Source organism: Pan troglodytes, chromosome 16 (genome assembly GCF_028858775.2).
Source record: "Pan troglodytes isolate AG18354 chromosome 16, NHGRI_mPanTro3-v2.0_pri, whole genome shotgun sequence".
Taxonomy (NCBI): Eukaryota; Metazoa; Chordata; class Mammalia; order Primates; family Hominidae; genus Pan; species Pan troglodytes.
The window spans coordinates 57,753,641-57,778,616 of record NC_072414.2 but is presented as its reverse complement, the minus strand read 5'-3'; the positions used below and the strand labels follow the sequence as shown (position 1 = coordinate 57,778,616).

Here is a 24,976-nt window from a genome sequence, read left to right as displayed (position 1 = left end):
GCAGGAGAATGGCGTGAACCTGGGAGGCGGAGCTTGCAGTGAGCCGAGATAGCGCCACTGCACCCCAGCCTGGGTGACAGAACGAGACTCTGTCTCAAAAAATAAATAAATAAATAAATAACTAGCACTAACCTTGTAATAGTTTTACATATGTGGATTTTTGTGTCATTAAACATTGCTTCTCTCCAAGCTTTTTCTTTCCTCCACCAAAGCTGTTCTGTGTTGACAGTGCCACCTATTGATGGATTCCTCTGCTTAGTCATTTCCCCATTACTTCATCAGTCAGTAGGCAATGGTCTTTGATTATGAGATGCCAGATAATTTGCTAGTTACTGAGATTACAAAGGTAAATAAATGAATAGTGATTTCTGCTCTCAGACCCTGGGTCACAATGCTTTTTTTTGCTTTCTGGACCATCAGTACATATTGTGTACGCTGCTTTTCCTGTTTCTCTGCCAGTAGCCTGGCACCTTAGGCAGTATCTTTTTCCTGGTGCTCATATCCTTTTGTAACTTTCTTCATGGGAAGGTATGCTGTGAGTTCTAGACAAAAAATTTACAAATAAATTTTTGAAACATTACTTGATTGTAGGTTTGGGAATGCTGTATTTAGAAGGGCTGGGTATATATTCATCTATGGCCGTTATTATTTTTAAAATGTGTGACACTTTCTTAGTTCCTACTTTGTGCTTCCTTCTGTTAAAAATCACAAGTAGAAAGCAAGAGAGAGAAGAGACAAAAAAGAAAGAGGTAGAAAGATATCAAGGGAATTTTCCTGCTAGTGTTATACTTTATTTTCACTGAGAATAGTGAGTCATTAAAATGTATAGTAAGAGAGATACTGTTTCTGATATACTTTGTTAAAACCTGTCTCCCTTGATCTGTGTAAAAATGTGTTTTCCATATGTATGTTAAAGTGTATATACATACATAAGTTCACACAGTTTAGCTGTTTTTTCAAATGAAAGCTGAAATATGAAGATCAGAACTTTATTAAATTTCTTAATTTTATTGTAATATTGTTTTGTAGATGAGAGATTTTTATTTTTGAAAAGTTTTAAAAATAAATAGCAAAAATGTATACACCCACATACCCACATATAAAATGTTAACATATTTCATTTTTGCTTCAGATATATATTTAATTTAAAATAACTATTTATATCATAGTTATCACATTGAATTCTAAAAGAGCAATGTAGAACTTTATACTTTTCTTGAATATTACAGATCATGTTAAAGTCCCTTTTGTTCTCCCCAGTTTTATCCTCCTCACCTTCATCTCCCCTCCCAGAGGAAATTGTTTTAATGAATTTGATTTGTATCCTTCTAGTTTATCTTTTAATAAACTATATATATGAGCAATGACATGGCATTGCTTTGGGTGCTTTTGTAGAACATGTACATTGTAGTACATTTCAAATCATACTCCCTTGGTGTGAATCTTGACTCTGCTACTTAATTTTGTGACCTTAGGTAAGTTATTTAATCCTTTACATGCCTCAGTGTCCTCATCTATCACATAGGGATGATAGAGGTGTTCACTTCATACAATTGTTGTAAAAATTAAATGAGCTTATTTATTTGTTTTACTTATTTTTATTAATTTTTTTTTCTTTTTAGAGACTGGGTTTCATCATGTTGCCTAGGCTGGTCTCAAACTCCTGGGCTCAAGCAATCCTACCGCCTTGGCCTCCCAAAGTGCTGGGATTATAGGCATGAGCAACTGTGCCTGGCCTAAATGAGCTAATTTATATAAGGTGGTAAAAACTGAGCCTGGCACTAAAAAAAAAACAAAACATGTATGTTCTAGTAAGTTTAAGCAGCTGTTAATATGATTGTGTCATGGTATAATGGATTTTAAAGCTTGCTTTTTTCATTTTATTTTTTTCTGCCCACAATCCTTGTTGATACTGTAGGTGTAGTTCATTTATTTACACAGCTGTATAGTGTTCCAGTGAATGAATATATACAATTTATCATTTCTTCTGTTGATGAGCATTTAAATTGTTTTCATTTTTTATCTATTATAAACATTGCCTCATGAATATTCTTGTAGCTCCTGAAGCAACATGCCATAGTTTCTCCAGGTCATATACCTGACTGTCAAATTGCTGGGTCCTAGGATATAAATATTTTTCCCTTTATAAGATATTTATAGGATATTGCAAACAATTTCTGTTTTTTCATATCCTTGCCAGCAGTTAGGGTTATCAAATTCTTTGATTTCTTACTGATTTGTAAGTTTTTTTGTTTGTTTTTAGGTATTTTCAGGATAGTTACAAATGTTAGGAAAACTTATTTTTATTTGGCTTTTGAAGTTTCCAGATTTCTTGAACAGTGACCAATATGGACCCAAGTTACTGTAATTTTGTCCTATAGTATATATTGTTGATAGTGAGCTTTCCAATGTACTTTCTCCAAGTATGTTTAGTTATGCTCCTTTTCTGAGACCATGAGGAAGTGTTTCAGTGTTTCAGAATTCAATGTGATAACTATTATATACATAGTTATTTTCTATTAAATATATATCTGAAGCAAAAATGAAAAATGTTAATGCTTTATATATGAGTATGTGAGTGTATACTACATTTTTCGGTAATTTTATTTTTAAAACTTTTCAAAAATAAAAATGTCTCATGTGCAAAACAATATAACAACAAAAAGAATTTAATAATTTTTTTTTTTTTTTTTTTTTTTAGAGACAGGATATTGCTCTGTCACCCAGGTTGGAGCGCGGTGATGCGATCATGGCTCACTGCAACCTCAACCCCTTGGGCTCAAATGATCCTCCTACCACAGCCTCCCGAGTAGCTGGTACTACAGGTACATGCCACCATTCCTGGCTAATTTTTTTTTTTTTTCTTGTAGAGACTAGGTTTTGCCATGTTGCCCAGGCTGGTCTCAAACTATGTGCCTGCCTTGGCCCCCCAAAGTGCTGGAATTATAATCGTGAGCCACCATGCCCAGCCTTTATAAATTTCTGATCTTTGTATTTCGGCTTTCATTTAGAAACAAAAAAAATATTTACCACTACAAAAGCCATGTGGATTTTTTTTTTTTGAGACAGAGTCTCGTTCTGTCACCCAGGCTGGAGTACAGTGGTGGCTCACTGCAACCTCCGCCTCCCAGGTTCAAGCAATTCTTTGGTTCAGCCCTCCCAAGTAGCTGGGACTACAGGCATACACCACCATGCCTTGCTAATTTTTGTATTTTTTGTTAGAGGTGGGGTTTCACCATCTTGGTCAGGCAGGTCTTAAACTCCTGACCTAAAGTGATCTGCCCGCCTCAGGCTCCCAAAGTGCTGGGATTACAGGCATGAGACCCCGTGCCCGGCCCAGGTGGAATTTTTATTAATAGTACCACAGTTTTACTTTAGTCCCAAATTTGAGTGGCCTCCTCCTGCTTGGAGGAGGGTTTTCTGCTCCTGTAGTTCTTACCAATTAAGGAATCAAAATGTGCACATAAAAAAATGACTTATAGGCACTTACACATACAGTATTATAAATGGTTCATCAATGTTGAGATTATTTTGCACAATACTACCTGTATTTCTGTTTTTGTCCAACCCACTATACATGCCTTAAAGGACTAAAATCAGATTGGTTAAGGCAACAACTTCCCCATATTTTTATTTAATTTGAATAAATGTTTTCTTATAAAATATGTTTAGATTTACAGAAAAGTTACAGGGAGTTAAGGTATACCTTGCACCCAGTTTCCCCTATTTTTTTTTTTTTTTGTAAGAAATGGGGGTCTCGTCATGTTGCCATTGTCTGACATTTCAATGTTAAATTTGTCACCGTTAAGGAACTAATGTTGGTACATTACTACTAACTAAAATTCATTTATTTGGATTTTGTTAGTTTTTACCTAAGGTTCTTTTTTGGTTCCAGGATCCTATCCAGAATACGACAATACATTTAGTTGACATCTTGCCTTAGCCTCTCTGGGCTGTGATGGCATTTCAGACTTTCCTTGTTTTTGATGACTTTGATAGTTTTGAGGAGTATTGGTCAGGGATTTTGTAGAATGTCCCTCAGTTTGGGTTTGTCTGATGTTTTCTTCATGGTTAGACTGGGATTATGGGTTTGGGGGAGGAGAGTCACAGAGATAAAGTGCCGCTCTCATTGCATCATATCAAGGGGAAATACTATCAGTACGGCTTATCACTGATATTGTTAACCTCGGTCACCAGGCTGAGCTAGTGTTTGCCAGGTTTCTTTACTGTAATGTTTTCCCGTACTCGTCTTTTTGGAAACAAGTCATTAAGTGTAGACCACACTCAGTAGGTCTGTTTTCTTAAAGGGGAGCTGTCTATAAAATTATTTGGAATTCTTCTGCTATGGATAGTCTTTTTTTCTTCTCCGTTTATATATTTATTCAATCATTTATTTATATATGTATGGACTCATAGATGGTTATTTTATACTTGGGGTCATAATCCTATACTACTTTATTTATTTTGTTGCTCAAATTTTTCTACCAACAGGACATACTCCATTGTTTTGTTTTTTGAGTACTTCCTTACTTTCTGGCACTAGAAGAAGTTCCAGACTCATCTTGTATATTTCCTGCCCCAGCCCTAGAATCAGCCATTTTTCCAAGGATCCCTGGTTCTATTTTTTGGTGAATCATGTTAGAAACCAAGATCTGGTTACTCAATGTGCTCATTGCTGTTGGAATATCATGACTTCTAGGCCTTTTCAGTGTATAGACCTGGAAAATATATGTATGTATACACATATATAACTATTATCTGTATCTATATTAAGGTAAACATGAGTTCATACTGATGTCTTTGACTATCAGTACTATATAGTTCATTCTGGCTTTACTCTGCTATCTATTACCTCCCTCTCCAAAAGTGAGAAATCTGGCTCACGCCATCTGACATCTATTAACTTATTTGTTCAGTCCCATCGTCCATGTACAGCACTTTTAGAGTTGTTAACCTGTATCTCCATGAGAAATGCCTTTACCAAAAAAGAACGGTGCTTATGTACAGTTCTTTTTGTTGTTAAGAGTTTCCAGTTTCAAGTTTCCCAAAGTTACTTAAATCAAACCTTTTCCCCTGACGTCTGTATTTTAATTTTATTTTTAATAAATTGATCTAAATTACATGGTAATTATATATAAAGCTTATAAAAAATTTCCCTTGCCCAACTAAAGATCTTTAGCTTTAGATGTGTTTTTTTTTCCTCCTGACTTTTGTGACCAAAAAAAAAAAAAAAAGATCCCTTCCATCAGTAGTATTTCCTGAGGTTTAGTCAGAATAGCACTGCTTCATTTGGTTGTTAGTTGACATCTTTACATTTGGACTAAGAATTATTATTGCTTCAGATATTTTTAGTGGTACATATTGATAAATGCTCTTTGATAGAGCATTAAGATTACTGCAACTAAACAAATATGTAATAATATTTGAAAGCTTAAAATGTACCTGTATTCTTGTGGTAACTTTGTATGTTTTAGCTAATTTAACTCCCCCAGGAAGTCTATGAGGTAAATAATTATTTTGCCCATTTATTTTTATTTTATTTTTTTGTTTTCAGGGTATGTGTATGTGTGTATGTGTGTGTGTTATTTTGCCCATTTTAAAGATGAAGAAGTTAAGACACAGAGATGTTAAACAACTTGTCCGAGGTCACATTGCTAGTAAATGACAAAGCTGCAGTTTGCAACCAGTCTGATTGTGGAGCCTGCACTCTTAATCACTTTGGCATATTATCTTTAAATAAATAAGAAAAGTTCGAAGAGTAGTAAGGGTAATGAAGGAAGTAAAACAGGGTGATCTGAGAGAATGAACGAAAGAGGGTCCTTAGAGTACTTCTTGGGGAAGCCGTCTCTTGGGAGATTGACACTGGACAAGCAAGAAGGAGCCAGAAATGTGAAGAGCTGAGTGAGGAAAGAGGAATATCAAGTGCAAAGCCTTGCAATGCAAAGGGTCCTGGGATGTTTGAGAGCAGAAAGGCACCTGATGTGGCTAGGTGTAGTGAACAAGGGTGAAAACAGTCTATGAGGGCCTGTAACACTTACTATATGTGAGGTCCCGTGTAGTACATTGTTTAGTATTCACAGTCACCTACTATCTCAGTTTTGCAGATGAGAAAATAGAGTTGTCTGTATCAATGACAAGGGCCCTTGTGGGGCCCTAAAATCCTTTTTCTCTTATTTACTCTTTATCCCACTGTAGTTTAATTTCTACTTTTTCATATCACTAAACTTGCTCTTGTAAAGTAACCAGTGACAATAATACTTTCTCAAGAAACTCTGTCCCATTACTTCCACTATGCCATCCCCTTTTGTGTATTCGCTGCCTGTCCCATAAACAGTGGTGTTTCTGAGTTGGCCAGTTGCTCTTCTCAGCCTTCACATTGTTCTAAGTTACAGTTATCCCTATAGTTTCAGTTACCATGTATCTACCCATTACTCCCCAGGCCATTTTTTCCAGCATCAGTATCTTTCCAAAGCATCAGATTAGATTATTTTATTTATCGCCTTCACTTCAACTCTTTTTGTCCAAACTGGACTTTATTTACCTATCTATAGTTTTTCTTTCAAAGACATCATGGACTACTGTTGACTTCATCAACCAAGGAAGAAACTTTGGAATCATTCATGATTTCTTCCATCTCCCTCTCTCTCTCATTCCTTACATCCATTTATTTACTGAATTCTGCTGGATTTATCTCCTAAATATTTTTTGAATCAGTCACTTCCCCAGCATCCTTGTTCCAACTTCTGCATTATTAGGAACTATTTCCTTACTTTTTCGTAGTTTTCCTGTCTTCGGTTTTATCTCCTTGAGATTCACCTTCTCAGAATTGCCAGAATGGTATGTTTGAAACATAAACCTGAAAATTCTTTACTGACTCCCCATTGTCAACGTGATAAGGTTTTAGTATGTCATTAAAACTCTCCATGACTTGGCTTCTACCTGGTTCTCTAATCTTAACTCTAGTAATTTCTGCTTTCTACTTTCCACTCCAACTCTGCAGAGCTACTTTTTGAAGATTTGCTGAATATACGTACTATTTCTGGATTGTTGACCATTGCTTATGTAGTCCTTCTGCCTGGAATGCCTTTGTTTCCTCCTTCCTTTTTCTTTTTGCCTACCTAACTCCTTTACAACTTTTAGGACTCAGCTGGGCATTACTTTCTCTAGAACGCCTTCTCAGATCCATACTCTTACCTGGATAATTGGGTCCCTCCCAGAATAATCTATTGGTAACTATGTTATAGCTCAAGCACCCAGACCAGACATGGCACTCAGTAAGAATTTATGGAATGAACTATAGTATTGGAGAAGCAGGATAAAGTAGTTGGCTCCAGACCCAGACTGTCTGGGATTGAAACCTGACTTTGCTGTTTGACTGTGTTAACTCTGTGTACCTCATTTTCTTCCCTGTAAATGGGGTTATTGATGCCTTCATAAGGTGTTTGTGAAGCTTAAGTTTGCTAGTGCAAGTAAAGTACTTAGAACAATGCCTATGACTAATAAATATTCAGTAAGTAAGCTATTATAACTATTGTTGCCCTTAAATATTTTAATTTATGTATCTTCTCCACCAGGCTATGAATTAGTGAATGAAAGAACAAACCAACTAATCCTGGGTTTTAAAATCAAAGACACAACCCTAGCTTTTGCAAATGTCATGGAAAGTTGACCATTAGTCTTTCTAGGAGGTCCAACATTTGGTGTCCTGTCACAAATTTGAAATTGGTATTGATGATGATTAGTATTTCTTAATTGTACCACTTAATTAGTTGCTTATTTAAAATTCAGCATACTTTTCTTATTAATAGCACTGTTTAAACTCTAGGAATGCCCTTTACTTACTTTTAATCTTCATTTAATCTGTACTGTAGCATTTAACTAGCCTTTTCTCTTTTGGATTAAGGTGTGAGGGAGGTAGCTGTACTAAGACTATATTTTTTTATTCGGGCATAAATGAAAGCATGTTATAGAGAAAGGTTGAACAAGAGCACAGAATGGGCCTAGCAGGGTGGTGCACACCTGTAATCCCAATGCTTTGGGAGGCCAAGGCGTACAGATCTCTCGAGCCCGCAATATGTCATTAAAAATTATTGATACCTCTGCCTTCTTCCATTATTGTAAACAGTTACAATAAATCTTTACTTAAATTTTTTTTTTCCCTGCTAGGTGTGGTGGCTCATGCCTGTAATCCCAGTGCTTTGGGAGGCCAAGCAGGAGGATCACTTGAGCCCAGGAGTTTGAGACTGGCCTGGGCAACATAGCTAGACCCCATTTCTCCAAAAATAAATAAATAAATAAATAAAGTCCAGACACTGTGGCTCACGCCTGTAATCCCAGCCTGGCCAACATAGCAAAACCCCATCTCTACTAAAAATACAAAAATTAGCTGGGCATGGTGGTATATGCCTGTAATCCCAGCTACTTGGCAGACTGAGGCACAAGAATTGCTTGAACCTAGGAGGCAGAGGTTGCAGTGAGCTGAGATTGCACTACTGCACTCTAGCCTGGGTGACAGAGTGAGACTCTTTCTCGAAAACAAACGAAAAACACCACCTAGCTAGCCAGGCATGGTAGTGTTCCCCTGTAGAGGCTGAGGTGGGAGGATCACTTGAGCCCAGGAGTTTGAGGCAGCAGTGAGCTATGATTGTGCCACACACCCCAGCCTCAGCAACAGTTTCTTGTCTTTAAAAACAAAACAAACAAACTAACTAAAAAACAGCTTTTTTTTCCTTCTCTTTTTTTTTTTTTTTTTGAGACAGAGTCTCACTCTATCTCCCAGGCTGGGGTGCAATCTCGGCTCACTGCAACCTCTGCCTCCCAGGTTCAAGCGATTCTCCTGCCTCAGCCTCCCGAGTAGCTGGGATTATAGGTGCGCACCACCATGCCTGGCTAATTTTTGTATTTTTAGTAGAGACGGGGTTTCACCATGTTGGCCAGGATGGTCTTGAACTCCTGATCCCAGACGATCCACCTGCCTCGGCCTCCCAAAGTGCTGGGATTACAGGTGTGAGCCACTGCGCCTGGCCTTTTTCCTTCTCTTGAATTTGTATCTTGAGATTAACAAAGGTTTTTTTTCCTTCTAATTTTTATTTATTTATTCTAGACATGTGGTCTCGCCATATTCCCCAGGTTGGCCTCAAATTCCTGGACTCAAGCCGTCTTACTGTCTCTGCTGTGGCTGAAACTGTAGGCATGCACCACCTTATGGGGCCCTAAAATCCTTTTTATAGCAGTCAGTATTTAATTGCTTGTTGGCCTCCTCTGAGCTGAAAGCAACATAGCCTTTTTTTTTTTTTTTTTTTTTGATGCGGAGTCTCGTTGTGTCACCCAGGCTGGAGTGCAGTGGCGTGATCTCAGCTCACTGCAACCTCTGCTTCCCGGGTTCAAGCAATTCTCCTGCCTCAGCCTCCTGAGTAGCTGGGATTACAGGCACGTGCCACCATGCCCAGATAATTTTGTATTTTTAGTAGAGACAGAGTTTCACTGTTAGCTAGGATGGTCTCGATCTCCTGACCTCGTGATCCGCCCGCCTCGTCCTCTCAAAGTGCTGGGATTACAGGCATGAGCCACTGTGTCTGGCCTGCAGCATAACTTTTTATATGCACTAGGAAACCAAAAAATTCGTGTGACTTCCTTTATTGTGATATTGGTTTTATCGTAGTGATGTGGAACCTAACCTGTAGTATTTCTGAGGTATAGCTGTAATGACTGTGGTACTGGGGAACGCTTTTTTTTTTTTTTTAGGTCACTGTATTTTACCACTGAGTATTTTAGTTGAGGACTCTGAAATGTCATGTTTTTAAGCTAAATGGGTGTAGATGGGTGGGGAAAACTATACAGTGTTACTTTGGCTTGTTAGATGAGACTGGCTGTTATCACCAGAGAAGAAAAACCTCACCCCCTTTTTGGTCAAAATTGTAGTAACTGATATTATTTTTCTTTAAAAAATAATTTGTTCAGATAAAGTCTAAGAAATTCCCTATTAATCTCTCATTTTTTCTGGACACCAGAACTTTGTAATAGAATTTTATTCATACTTACTCATAACTACACTGAAGTTGGATTTATAGAATATTGTTTGAAACTGCTGTTTGGTGAATATTTTTCATTTTATTGTGCTGAGGAATATCTGAAGATACCAGCTTAACAGCCTTTTTTTTTTGATACGGAGTCTCCCTCTGTCGCCCAGGCTGGAGTGCATTGGCCTGATCTCAGCTCACTGCAACCTCCGCCTCCGGGTTCAAGCGATTCTTCTGCCTCAGCCTTCCAGCAGCTGGGACCTGGGACTACAGGTGCATCCCACCATGCCCAGCTACCTTTTTATATTTTTATTTGAGACAGGGTTTCACCGTATTGGCCAGACTGGTCTCGAACTCCTGACCTCGTGATCTGCCCACTTTGGCCTCCCACAGTGTTGGGATTACAGGTGTGAGCCACTGTGCCCAGCCTAACAGCCATTTTTTTAAACAAAACTTTTTTTTCGCTTCCTTGATTAACTGATATTTTGCTTTTCTTTTTTGAGGTTTGTTTAATCAATTTTTTTGTTTGTGGCCCGGTGCAGTGGCTCACACCCATAATGCTAGTACTTTGGGAGGCCAAGGCAGGCAGGTCACTTGAGATCAGCAGTTCGAGGCCAGCCTGGCTAACATGACGAAACCCCATCTGTACTAAAAATACAAAAATTAGCCAGGCGTGGTGGTGCGTGCCTGTGATCCCAGCTACTTGGGAGGCTGAGGCTGGAGAATCGCTTGAACCTGGGAGGTGGAGGTTGCAGTGAGCTGAGATCATGGCACTGCACCCCAGCCTGGTCAACAGAGTAAGACTCTATCTTAAAAAAAAAAAAAATTGTTTGTAATTTAAAAAATGTAACCTGGCTTACCCAAAAAGGGAAATTAGTTCCCATTAGGCAAAGATGCTGGAGTTTTCACAGTACCCAATGATAGAAGTACAGCCAAGACTCATGAAGGGGAAGGGAAACCAGGAACTGGAAATTTATAACCCAGGCAGCTATTTTCTTTTTTTCTTTCTTTATTTTGAGACAGCGTCTTACTCTGTCGCCCAGGCTGGAGTGCAGTGGTGCTATCTCGGCTCACTGCATCCTCCGCTTCCCGGGTTCAAGTGATTCTCCTGCCTCAGCCTCCTGAGTAGCTGGGATTACAGGCACATGCCACCATGGCTGGCTCATTTTTGTATTTTTAGTAGAGATGGGGTTTCACCGTGTTGTCCAGGCTGGCCTCGAACTCCTGGCCTCAAGTGATCCTCCTGCCTCGGCCTTCCAACTTGCTGGGATTACAGGCCACCGTGCCCAGCCCCATGCAGCTATTTTCTTACTACCCTGGGGTAACATGATTTCTCTGAGTCTTCCCGCTTTTCCACTTCATTTTTCTTACTTTGCATGTTGTCTTTCACCACTGCACGTGGATGGACATGTCTTCTAACTCTTAAATTCATATATTCGCTCATGGTTCTGTGATTTCATTCTGAACCTCTGGGAGAAAATTGAGTCTGAGGCAGGTATCTCTTTCTGGTCTAATCAGCTGTGGCCGATGAAGCCAAAGTTTCATAAAACATGGCTTTCAGGCCCAATTTTTATGGAAGGGGAATGATACAGGACATACAATTCTCAGAGGATAGGTGTGTAGGTAAATAGACTTTCTAAAAGGTGATGGATACAAAGGGATACTTAATGATTAAAAAAATTATGATTTTTATGAAATAAAAAAGTTACTGCTCAGTGGCTTTATATGTAGTAGGAAACTTAAATTATTTCATCCCCAATCTATACATGATTATTGTGAAGACTAAAAATGTCTCCCTTTTTTAAGTAAAAAACAATGGAGGTGATTAGCTTCTGCATACAGAATTGGAAGTTTGAGTCATTATTTTATGAGCATATGTGTATGATGATATATACCTTCTTTAATATTAATACCATTAATACATCACATCATTCTTTATTTAGCAAACATTTATTGACTGACTTCTCTCTGCCAGGGAGTATGCTAAAACAGATATTTACAGAAATGGGGGTGTAACATAGCTTACTCTTAGTGCATAATCTAGTTGAGAAGAATAGATGTTCAAAGAAATAATTAGAATATTAATGGGATAATCATAGTAGAGATATGTACAAGATACTCTAGAAGCATACAAAAAGAGAATGACGGTCTCATGGAGAAAACAGTAAGGAAGGCTTCGAAGAGCAGGTCTCCAGTATTACATAGCAGTTGACCATTGGAATAGAGATATTCTGATAGGAGGAACTGAATTTGCAAAGGTGGCATGGAGTTGTGTAAAGGGGGAAACTGTAAATGGTTCAGTATGACTGAAGTGAATTTTTACCCCATTTAACTTAATGAAACTTAAACTAAAACTTTTTTCATACCTGTCCTTCACATGGTAGTAATGATTGCCTTTTTCAAGAGGCAGTTGTACATTGTAGAATACTCAAATCACTTTTTGTTATATAATTTTGATGTCATTTTGGGAATTGGGAATGAGATGTCACTGATCATTTGCTTTCAGATTCCTTTATTGCATTTTTTTTTTTTTTTTTTTTTTGAGGAGTCTTGCACTGTCACCCAGGCTGGAGTGCAGTGGCATGATCTTGGCTCACTGCAACCTTCACCTCCCAGGTTCGAGTGATTCTCCTGCCTCAGCCTCCCAAGTAGCTGGGATTACAGGCATGCATCACCACACCCGGCTAATTTTTGTATTTTTAGTAGAGGCAGGGTTTCCCTATGTTGGCCAGGCTGGTCTCGAACTCCTGACCTCAGGTGATCTGCCTGCCTCAGCCTCCCAAAGTGCTGGGATTACAGGCGTGAGCCACCGTGACTGGCCTCTTTTCTTTTCTTTTTGAGGCAGGGTGTCGCTCTGTCCCCCAGGCTGGAGTGCAGTGGTGTGATCATAGCTCACTATAGCCTTGACCTCCTGGGCTCAAGCAAACCTCCCACCTCAGCCTCCTGAGTAGCTGGGACCACAGGCATGAGCAATCATGCCCAGCTAATTAAAAAAATTTTTTTGTAGAGATGGGGTCTCAAATTTTTCTAATAGTGGTTGGTTTGTTAGTTTACTTTTATGGTAGTTTTTCCTGTATAAGCCTGGACCTTCATGCAGTGGATGACTGAAAATGGTAGAGCTTATAAAGCTTATGAAGTGCATATTTTTTATTAAAGTAAACATATGGGCTGTGTGTGATGGCTACTTGGGAGGCTGAGGCAGGAGGATTGCTTGAGCCAAGGAGTTCGAAGTTAAGGTGAGCTATAATTGTGCCACTGCATTCCAGCCTGGGTAACAGAGTGAAACCTTGTCTCTCAAAAAAAAAAAAAAAAAAAGTAAACATTTGTAAAACTATTAAGTATCCACAAAAATTTTTTTTAAAAAAAGCAAAAATAATACATTGTATAAGCCTATGTAATTTTAAAACATAATCTCTAAAATCAATGTCATTCTGAAATTTTATAATTTTAGAGAAAATAGCATATATATGTTATTTTATAAAACATCTTATTTTTATTTTTATTTTATTTTTTTGAGACAGGGTCTCACTTTGTTGCCCAGGCTGGAGTGCAGTGGCACGATCTCAGCTCACTCAGCAACCTCTGCCTCCCAGGTTCAAACGATTCTCCTGCCTCAGCCTCCCAAGTAGCTGGGATTACAGGTGCACACCACCATGCCTGGCTAATTTTTTAATTTTTTATTTTAATTTTTTTGAGATGGAGTTTCACTCTTGTTGCCCAGGCTGGAGTGCAGTGGCTCAATCTGGGCTCACCGCAACCTCCACCTCCTGGGTTCAAGCTATTCTCCTGCCTCAGCCTTCTGAGTAGCTGAGATTACAGGCATGTGCCACCACACCTGGCTAATTTTGTATTTTTAGTAGAGACTGGGTTTCTCCATGTTGGTCAGGCTGGTCTCAAACTCCCGACCTCAGGTGAGCCACCCTCCTTGGCCTCCCAAAGTGCTGGCCAATTTTTTTATTTTTAGTAGAGACAGGGTTTCACCATGTTGGCCAAGCTGGTCTCGAACTCGTGACCTCAAGTGATCCGCCAACCTCGGCCTCCAAAGTGCTGGGATTACAGGCATGAGCCACCACGCCCAGCCAATAAAACATTTTATATCAGTATTTTTCTTCATAAAATTGTACCTACTGTTAAGCAAAACCAGTGTAGGCAGTTGGCAGAATGCCTTGTGCTTCACTACCCTGATGACAGTTGATTAACACCTTTACTTCTCTTTTCAATTCCTTTATCCACTCATTCATGATTCCTCCTCCACCCCATTAAAAATAATCAACCAACCAAAAACAAACAAAAAACCCCTAAAAAGCCCAGGTTGACTGTTCTGTGAAGTGACTGAGATGAGAAGGAGAGAAGGAAAGTAGTTTTGGCCAGATTTGTGGAGGCGGCAGCAGTGGTGTGTGTATGTTTGAAGCATGAGGTTTGTGATAAAAGTGACAAAAGTGACCAGTCTTCCTTTTGTCACTTTTATCTTTCAAATATGTTTCCCTCTGACTTTATTGAGGTATATTCAAATATACTTTTGATACTGTCCAGGAAGGAAATGATGAGTAAAGTAAAGGTGATATCCATTGTGCTTGTTCCTCCTTTCATGTGGAATCCCCTTCCATCTCTCCTCTATCACCTACTGATATTTCAGAATTTAGATGGTGTCGTTCTTTTTTGACTCCTCAAGCCTAAGCTGTGTGTCCTTCTTGTGCTTCCTGTGATTACTCCTGTTATAGACTTATCATGTATTATATTGCTTGTTTTCTTGTCTGCCTTCTCTATTAAACCGCTGTAAGGCAGGGTCATGTCTCATTTGTCTTTGTGTTTTAGTGCCTGGTTCTTCAGACCACATGGTAGAGGTACCATTTTAGGGTTCTTGGTTGCAAATTACAGAAATTAATTCTGGTTAGCTGAACCAAAAGAAAAGGAATTTATTGGAAGCATATTGGTTGGCTTACAGAATGACTAGAAGACTAGAGAACCAGACTCAGAGAACAAATATGAAACAAACCTCAGGGCTGGACCATAGCCAAAGTTATGCCATATCCTTTTCCTGTTGAACACACCGTTGATGCCACTGGATGCCATTGCTGGAGCATTGCCACTGGGTGCTGTATATCACTGCTCTAAGAATGATTTTTTTTTTTTTTTGCTTAGAAACAATAGAAATTGATTTCCCATGGTTCTCAAGGTTGGAGGTCCGAGATCAGGGTGCCAGCAAGGTCAGGTTCTGGTGAGGGTCCACTTTTGGGTGGCAGACTGCTGACTTCGTGTATCCTCACATGGTGGAAACAGCCCTGAGAATGAATCTTAAACTGTTTTTGCTACTTTAGCTCTAGATTCAAATTCTGCATGAGTGCATATAATTGACCAATCTGTGTGCTTGGTCCCTAAATAGGGAGAGCAAATATCAGGTCTTTTTTTTTTTTTGAGACGGAGTCTCATTTTGTTGCCCAGGCTGGAGTGCAGTGGCTCGATCTCAGCTCACTGCAACCTCCGCCTCCCAGGTTCAAGCGATTCTCCTACCTCAGCCTCCTGAGTAGCTGGGATTACAGGCGGGTGCCACCATGCCCAGCTAATTTTTGTATTTTTAGTAGAGACAGGGTTTCATCATATTGGTCAGGCTGGTCTCAAACTCCTGACGTCATGGTCTGCCTTCCTTGGCCTCCCAAAGTGCTGGGATTACAGGTGTGAGCCACCGTGCCTGGCCAAATATCTGGTCTTTTTCTGCTTTCATGATTGGTTCGGACATCCAGCCTTTTTTATAAGATACACACAGTGGCAGATTTTCTAAATATAGAAAGGGAGTTCACATGCTACATGGTCAAAAATAAAACTGATACATGTCCATTTCAGTATTCAATAAATATTTGTCAGATGAGTGAATGAGAGAATCAGAGTCATGATTTCCTGTCTCTAGACCTTTAAGTCACCAAACATTGAAGTGATAATGGTGTTGCTAATGTAATTGAAAATAAAATCGAAGGAGCAAGCTATGGAGGGGAACAGGGATGAAGCTGAGAAATGTGTCGACATCGCCCAGGAGGCCCTGAATGCTGGCAACCGCGAGAAGGCCCAGTGTTTCCTGCAGAAGGCCGAGAAGCTCTACCCACTGCCCTTGGCCTGCGCATAAACAAATATAAAAATTACTATGAAGTACTTGGAGTTACGAAAGATACTAGTGATGAAGATTTGAAAAAAGCTTATAGAAAGCTTGCTTTGAAGTTTCATCCAGACAAAAACCATGCACCTGGAGCAACAGATGCTTTTAAAAAGATTGGGAATGCTTATGCTGTTTTAAGTAATCCAGAAAAGCGAAAACAGTATGACCTCACGGGCAATGAAGAACAAGCATGTAACCACCAAAACAATGGCAGATTTAATTTCCATAGAGGTTTTGTGAAGTTGATATAACTCCAGAAGACTTGTTTAATATATTTTTTGGGGGTGGATTTCCTTCAGGTAGTATACATTCTTTTTCAAATGGAAGAGCTGGTTATAGCCAACAACATCAGCATTGACATAGTGGACATGAAAGAGAAGAGGAAAGAGGAGATGGAGGTTTTTCTGTGTTTATCCAGCTGATGCCCATAATTGTATTGATCCTCGTGTCATTATCAAGCCAGTTGATGGTCTGTAATCCTCCTTATTCCTTATATCCCAGATCTGGAACAGGGCAAACTATTGAAACGCAGACAGAAAACTTGGGTGTTGTTTATTATGTCAGCAAGGACTTTAAAAATGATATAAAGGAATGTTACTACAAAAGGCAGAAAAGAGTGTGGAGGAAGATTATGTGACTAATATTCGAAATAACTGCTGGAAAGAAAGACAACAAAAAACAGATATGCAGTATGCAGCAAAAGTATACCGTGATGATCGACTCCGAAGGAAGGCAGATGCCTTGAGCATGGACAACTGTAAAGAATTAGAGCGGCTTACCGGTCTTTATAAAGGAGGATGAACTGGAATTTTTATTTATACCTTTTAGCGTACTCTTTATTTTTTCTGTAAGTAAGTTTAGTTTCATCATGAGAGATGAAGGAAAAGATCTGATACTGAAAACTAAACTGAATAGTTGGTTCCTGAAATCTTGGACTGTTTATGACCTACTGGCTCCTTTAAATAGTAACTGAAAACTAAAATGGAATATTTTAGTTACGCTTCTACAATTATTTTCATTTTAAAAGCTTGCATGATTCCTAACTAAAATGTCTTGAGAAAGGATTATCACACCTGTAGCAATTTCCAGTTTTAGTGATTCTCCATTTTTTCCCTTGTCATGTAAATATTTATGGAATGATCACTTTGTGTACATACAGGTTACTGCTTTTTTATTTAAATTCTTTTAGTGTTTTGCTCCATGAGACACTTCAGTTTAAATTGATGGAATAAATGTTATATAACACATTTACATTTTCCTTATCAAGGTGTCAAATATGTGGACTTTAAACAATGAAACTTTTTCAAAAAGAAAAAGCAAAAACTTTAACTTTGTGTAAAATCTTATAGTATTATCAGCTTAGAGGGAATTGATATTTTTAATATTGCCGTTATATTCCAAAATATATATTGAGATAAATGAACTGATGTAGAATATCATTTTTCTATTTAGTTTTATGAATTACTATACATATACATGCATAGAAATGAAATGCTATACTGATAGATTTTAAAGAAAATATGAGGAAATGGCTATAAATATTAAACTAAAAGGGTTTTCAACAGTAAAGTGCAGTTATGTCATTTACAATTCCAGTACTTTAAAGGCCACCAAATTTTGATGTGTATGTCCTTGAAGGGCTGCCAAAATTTATGAAGAGGACTCACATTTTCCCCCATAGAAATTTGCAGTTTCTTGGTGATCATTTAAGCAGGATCCAAAGAAGTTCTTCTACAAATAAGTAATAAGAAAAATGAGTACTAAAATACAGCTTTGTGCCTTTTAACCTTATGCCAACTCCTAAACATGTAAGTAGATTATAGTATACTTATCTGATCAGAGCATGATCTGTTTGGCCACATGCGTGTGAGCAGAAATAGAGCAGCAGGTAGAATAGTAACTTAAAGCAAGTCCTCCTTTAAAAATACTGAGCTAAAATCTGTTCACCATTGAGTAATTGAATTAATCCTATAGGAATAAGCTCCTTGTAAGTAATTCCATATTATGAATTAGAAAAAAAAAACAGCTGGAAATTGAAGTTTTTGGTGCCTGTATACTGGAGATGAAACTATTTGATTTCTAGTCTTCTGTGTTTAGCAGTTGTAATATTTTAATGAATTTGCTGCATACTCGGTTAATGGAACATAAACATATCTTTGGTACTTCTTTGTGAGTGAAAGAATGCTGGATAGGGTGGCTTTGTTCTTTAAATTTTTTTCTGAATGTAGTTAATTTATGGCATCTGTTGAATAAAACTGCTAAAATGAAAAAAAAAAAAAGAAAATCAATACCAAACCATAAAATAAACAAAAGATAAGCAAACTCAGCATATTTCTGGTTTTTTAAAATGACGAGTACCTCATTAAGTGATTTACATCAAATTATTTGAATTGAATTTATACTTTTTTTGGCCCCTTATTTTAAAATACCCAAGCCATGAGCTTATTTGCGTATCTGATAATCTAATGCTGGATAGAACCAGGATTTTAATTTGGCTGAAGTGATTTCAGAGCATGTAGCTGCTATACCTTACTACATTTTATAGTTTTCATATAGTTGTATTCAGCAATGAATTAAAACAGGAACAACAAATCAGTATTTTAGAGAGCTCAGAGGAATGTTTATGTTCGTGGAGGAAAAAAGGTTTTTATTTATTTCTAAGCCATCTTACTCACCAAATATAAGGTCTTACTATAACAACTTAGGAAAACAGTTTAGCATTACCTACCACAGTTGAGTGTGTGTGTGTGTGTGTGTGTATGTGTATACCTTATATGCTAGGAATTTCATTCTTAGCTATTTTTTAAAAATCTATGCGTTTTTATATGCATGAAAACTCATAATAGTTTATATCTGACTTTGTAATCATTTATAACAGCCTCACATTGGAAACCAGCCAAATGTCAATTAACAATAGAATGGATACATAAAATTGTGGGGGTTTTTTTTGTTTGTTTTTTGGTTTTTTTTGAGACAGAGTTTTGCTCTTGTCGCCCAGGCTAGAGTGCAGTGGTGTGATCTCAGCTCACTGCAACCTCTGCCTCCAGGGTTGAAGCAATTCTCCTGTCTCAGCCACCCGAGTACCTGGGATTACAGGCGCCGGCCACCACGTCCGGCTATTTTTTTCTTTTTTTTGTATTTTTTAGTAGAGACGGGGTTTCACCATGTTGGCCAGGCTGGTCCTGAACTCCTAACCTCAGGTAATCTACCTGCCTTGGCCTCCCAAAGTGCTGGGATTACAGGCATGAGCCACCGCGCCTGGCAAAATTGTGTATTCTTAAAATGAAAAACTATACAGAAATGAAAATGAACAAACTGCTATATATGAGTATGGCCAAATCTCAAAAAACATTGTAGAATGAAAAAAGCTGGACCAAAATAATGTACACTTTGTATGTCCTTCCATGTTCCATTTATGTAAAAGTTCAGAAATAGAAAAAAACTAATCTACTGTTAGCATTCAAGATAGTGGTTCTCTTTGGGAAGGTTGGAGGGGGCTTCCTGTTACTGTTAATGTACTATTTCTCGACCTGTGAGGTGTTTGTAATGGATGATGTGTTTATTTTGTGATAATTCCTGGAGTTGTACATTTTCTATATGTGTGTTATACTTTAAAAAGTAAAAAAAAAAACAAAACAAAAAAACAGGCTAGGTGCAGTAGCTCATGCTTGTTATTCCAACACTTTGGGATGCCGGCACGGGCAGATCACTTGAGCCCAGGAGTTCAAGACCCGGAGTTTGAGACCAGCCTGGGCAACATGGCAAAACCGCATCTCTACCCCAAAAAAAGAAAAAGATAAATTAGCCAGATGTGGTGGTGTGCGCCTATAGTCCCAAGCTACTTAGGAGGCTGAGGTGGGAGGATCACTTGAGGTGAGCCATGATCGTGCCACTACACTCCACACTGATTTGAGTTTTGCTGAAACCAGTGGTTACATATTTCTCTCTGGAAGGAAGTGGGGTAAGAGCACCTGAGATACGGAGAACTGATTTCATCATATTTTTCATTTCATGGTATACTTTTGTGACTAACTTGTATGAAGCCCTGCTTTATTTTATTCTCCTTTATCTCTCGTCTTCATCCAATTCCCTTTCCCTCACAGTTGTCCATTTGAATATGTCTAATATATCATCCTGAATGTCTTTGAAAACTATCATGCTAACTTTAATATATATGTTTTAAGTTTATATAAATGCTATTTTGCTGTAGATTCCTTTCTGCTTCTTACTGATTTCATTCAACACTAAATTTAAATAATGTGTTTGTGTTTCTATGTTTACATCTGTTCTTTTACTTCTGACCGTCCCATGGTACTCGATAATGGTATCAGTTGCATTTTAAAAATTATTCCTGGTTGGATTACAGGTGGTTCATGCCTGTAATCCCAGCATTTTATGGGAGGCAAGGTAGGAGAATTGCTTGGCCCAGGAGTTTGAGGCTGCAATGAGCTATAATTGCACCACTGCACTCCAGCCTGGGTGACAGAATGAGACTTTGTGCCAAATAAATAAATAATCATTCATTTAACAGATATTCACCATATACTATTTGCCAGGTACTGTTCTAGGTGCTGGTTATGCAGCAGTGAATAAAACAGAAAAATCTGTACCCTCATGGAACTTACAATCTTGTGGAAAGAGAGAGAATAAATAAGACATATGGTATGTTAGACAGGCAAGCTGGTTAATTTTTATGCCTCAGTTTGTTCAATTATACTAAAGGTACTTGAAACAATATCTCTAAGGACCTTCCTAGCTCTAAAATCCCATGATTCTGTGGTGTTTTAACTTTCTCATTTTTTTCTACTGTGCTGACCTCATCCATTGAGTAAATATTTACACACCTACCATGTGTTTATAACTGCTATGCATGTGAGAGAATCAAAAAGTAGAGCACAAAGTTTCTGCCTTTGAATTGTTTATAGTCGGTCTGGAAACAAGAGGTATCTGTATATTAACACTGTTATTTCCAGTGTGTTCTTATTCTGTCCAGAACAGATCCATATTCTCAAGGGAATAGCAGCTACTTCAGCTGCAACCTAATTTCTGGGTGAGGGACAGGGTTGCCCCTGAACACAGTATAAGACTCCTTTTTTTTAATGTTCTTATATATGTAGGAATCCTCACTGTAGTTCTGTAGCATTATTTTATGTTGTCCACTTATTTTCGGTCTGGAACTTAGCCAGGATAGGAAAATTTATCTCAGAATTTAGTAGATTGGTTTTCATTGGGATTCAATGGATGATCACTCTCTGCCCTCCTTATCTTTTGTGTGCCTATATATGTCTGTGTGTAGTATCCCTCACTGTCTGCTGGGGACCAGTTCCAGGACCACCTGTGGATTCCAAAATCCACTCAAACCCCACAGTTGCCTGTTGAGAACTTGTGGATACAAAAAGCTGGCCTATTTTTGCAGCTTTCGTGTCCCACAATACCATATTTTTGATCCAAGTTGGTTGCAGATGCAAAATTGCCCATACTGAGGGCTGACATATTTATTGCAAAAAAAAAAGAAAACCATGTGTAAGTGGAATTGCACAGTTCAAATCAGTGTTGTTCAAGAGTCAACTGTATTTATATGTTTGTTTAATTATGTTCAAGTATAATGTTCTGGATGCCTGAGTGAATGTGACCAACAAGGCATTCAACATGCCAAATAAGCTTATACTTTGTGCTTTGGTTTGTTTCTGCATCTATTTTTTTTTTTTTTTTTTTTTGAGATGGAGTCTCACTCTGTTGCCCAGGCTGGAGTGCGGTGGCCTGATCTCAGCTCACCACAACCTCTGCTTCCCAGGTTCAAGTGATTCTCCTGCCTCAGCCTCCTGAGTAGCTGGGACTACAGGCGTGCACCACCATATCCGGCTAATTTTTGTAATTTTTTAGTAGAGACAGGGTTTCACTATGTTGGCCAGGCTGGTCTTGAGCTCCTGACCTCGTGATCCACCTGCCTTGGCCTCCCAAAGTGTTCGGATTACAGGCGTGAGCCACCACGCCCGGCTTCTGCATCTATTTTGTAAGAAAGTATTGTTTTTGGAAATATATCTCTGCATTTCATTGGCTGTATGTACTTTGTGATAAAAATATACCACTCCACAGGGATTAGGGATAATGGGGTGAAGCAGGGAGGGCAGTGTGTGTGCTTATAAAAGGGCAACACTAGGGACCCTTGTGATGGAAGTGCGCTGCATCTTGTCTTTGGTAATGGATACATGGTTTCATGCACATGTGACAAAACTGTGCTTATACAGGGCAATACTAGGGAACCTTGTAATGGAACTGTACTGTATCTTGATTTTGGTGATGGATATGTTGTATTATGCACATGTGATAAAACTGCATAGAACTAAACACACACACAGATGAATACAAATAAAACTGGGGAAATCAGGATGAGACAGGTGAATTGTATCAATGTCAGTAATACAGCTGTGCTATAGTTTTGCAAGATGTTACCATTTGAAGAAAATGGGGTGAAAGGTATACCAGCTATTATTTCTTTCAACTGAATGTGAATCTACAATTATCTCAAACTAAAAGTTTCAATTAAAAATAACAATTTAAAGAAGTCTGTGTTAAAAGATAATGGCTTAGCACATGTAGCTGCAGGAAGCACATTCATATATCACTTTGTGGAGCATGACTTTCATTTACAATCAAAGGATGCTCTGCTAAATAGATTTTATAAATTTTCTATTCCGGGTTTTCTTGTGCATGTATAGAAAGTAAGGCAATAGCTGTGATGTGTTATCTTCATTAGCAGAAGAAGAACTTTGCAAACACTTAAGTGATGCCAGTTTTGTGTCAGCCTCATCTTCTGTGTCAAATAGAAAATCAGTTAATTCTAATAATAGTTCTTTTTTTCGTACAATTCATGGAATAAAATTAAAGTTTTCGGAAGTTCATTCATCAGAATGGAAATATTTGATATTATTGTGAATGCTAATGTGAATTCAACATCAAAGAAAATGTTACTTTTTTTTTTTTTTTTTGAGACAGGGTCTCGCTCTGTCACCCAGGCTGGAGTGCAGTGGTGCCATCATAGCTCACTGCAGCCTCAACCTCCTGGGCTCAAGCAATCCTCCGACCTTAGCCTTCCAAGTAGCTGGGACTATAGTGCACACTACCACACCCAGCAAATTTTTAAATTTTTTGTACAGATGGGGTCTCACTATGTTGCCCAGGCTAGTCTCAAACTCCTGACTCAAGTGATCCTTCTGCCGCGGTCTCCCAGAGTGCTGGTATTACAGGCATGAGCCACTGTGCCTGGCCACTTGTTATTTTTTTTAATTTCTTTTTAAAATTAAATTTAATTAATTATTGAGTTTTTTTGAGACAGAGTCTTGCTCTATTGCCCAGGTTGGAGTGCAGTGGCACGATCTCTGCTCACTGCAACCTCCGCCTCCAGGGTTCAAGCAATTCTCATGTCTCAGCCTCCCGAGTAGCTGGAATTACAGGCACATGCCTCCACGCCCAGCTAATTTTTGTATTTTTAGTAGAGGTGGGGTTTCGCCCTGTTGGCTAGGCTGGTCTCAAACCCCTGATCTCAAGTGATCCTCCCACCTCTGCCTCCCAAAGTGCTGGGGTTATAGGCGTGAGCTACCATGCCCAGTCAATTTTATTTTTTTGTCCAGATGAGGTCTTGCTGTGTTGCCCAGGCTGGTCTTGAACTCCTGGCCTCAAGTGATTTTTCTGCCTTGACCTCCCAAAGTGTTAGGATTATAGATATGACCCATCGCACCTGGCCTGTTTTTAGAATAATGATACAAATATTAAGTTTAATGGGGCAGAGTTATGGTCAAAACAGTGTTCTTACTGTATTAAGAAACAGTGTAGCAGAAAATATATTTGAAATTGGTTGTAGCACATCCATAATTCATAATTACATCTAAATAAGTCTGGTATTCTACCAATAAAATAAATAATTTTCAAAATTTACAAGTATTTCTATATACATACAGTATTTTTACTAGAAATTTTTGTGACAACTGATGTTGAATTTTAAAAAATGTTTCAGCAAGTCAGTATTTACATTGTTTCCTTGCCAATTGTCAGCAATAACATTTTAGAGATATTTGAAAAGTACATTTACCACTCCATATTTACTCCCTGAAATTTTTTCAGGGAACTTTTGGCATCCTCATTTTTAAAATACATATATCTATCCTGACAATATTTAGCAGTTCAAAAGGTAATAAGATTATGAATATATTATTTTGCTTTCATTCTTTTCACCCTCTATTTCAAGACACTATCGAATTTTTTTTTTTTTTTTTTTTTTTTTTTTGAGACAAGGTCTTGCTTGGTCACTCAGGCTGTCTGGAGTGCAGTGGTGTGAACAAGGCTCACTGCAGCCTCGACCTCCTGGGCTCAAGCAATCCTCCCATCTCAGCCCCACCAAGGAGCTAGGACTACAGGACTGCACCACCAATGCCTGGCTACTTTGGTATTTTTTGTAGAGACAGGATTTTGCCATGTCTCAAACTCCTGAGCTCAAGTGATCCACACACCTCGACCTCCCAAAGTGCTGGGATTATAGACATGAGCCACTGTACCTGGTGTTTATTAAATTCTTGACTCAGTTTATGCCCTTACCCCCTTCTCTTCCACTTCTCACAGACACACACATGTCAAGGACCTAACCAAGTTAGATGAATCTTGTGTCTGGGTGTAGCTGCTCCTGTTTCCTGGTTGTTAGTAGATATTCCATGTTGGTTAAAGCTGTGGTTTCTTCCTCTTGAGGTGCTTATGATTTCTGTGCTGCAGCTTGTTTCCCCACAGAAGCTATTGACTCTTACTGAAACTCCTTTTG

At 38.5% G+C, this 24,976-nt stretch overlaps 1 protein-coding gene and 1 pseudogene across 33 annotated transcripts in view; both read left to right on the top strand.

Annotated features, from left to right (window-relative positions):
* DENND4A (DENN domain containing 4A) overlaps positions 1-24,976 on the top strand; it is a 132,997-nt gene that overhangs the window by 4,327 nt on the left and 103,694 nt on the right. For 13 of the 33 annotated variants that reach the window (XM_063795177.1, XM_063795171.1, XM_054667688.2 and 10 more), the window contains exon 2: positions 2,702-2,825. The exons of 19 other annotated variants lie outside the window; for them this stretch is intronic. The gene's annotated coding sequence lies outside the window, so the exon portion shown is untranslated. Of the gene's footprint in view, positions 1-2,701; positions 2,826-20,015; positions 20,129-24,976 lie in introns of those variants that run through there. One more of the 33 variants, XM_063795161.1, reaches the window with a different exon arrangement.
* Positions 15,901-17,059, top strand: LOC134808546 (dnaJ homolog subfamily B member 14-like; annotated as a pseudogene).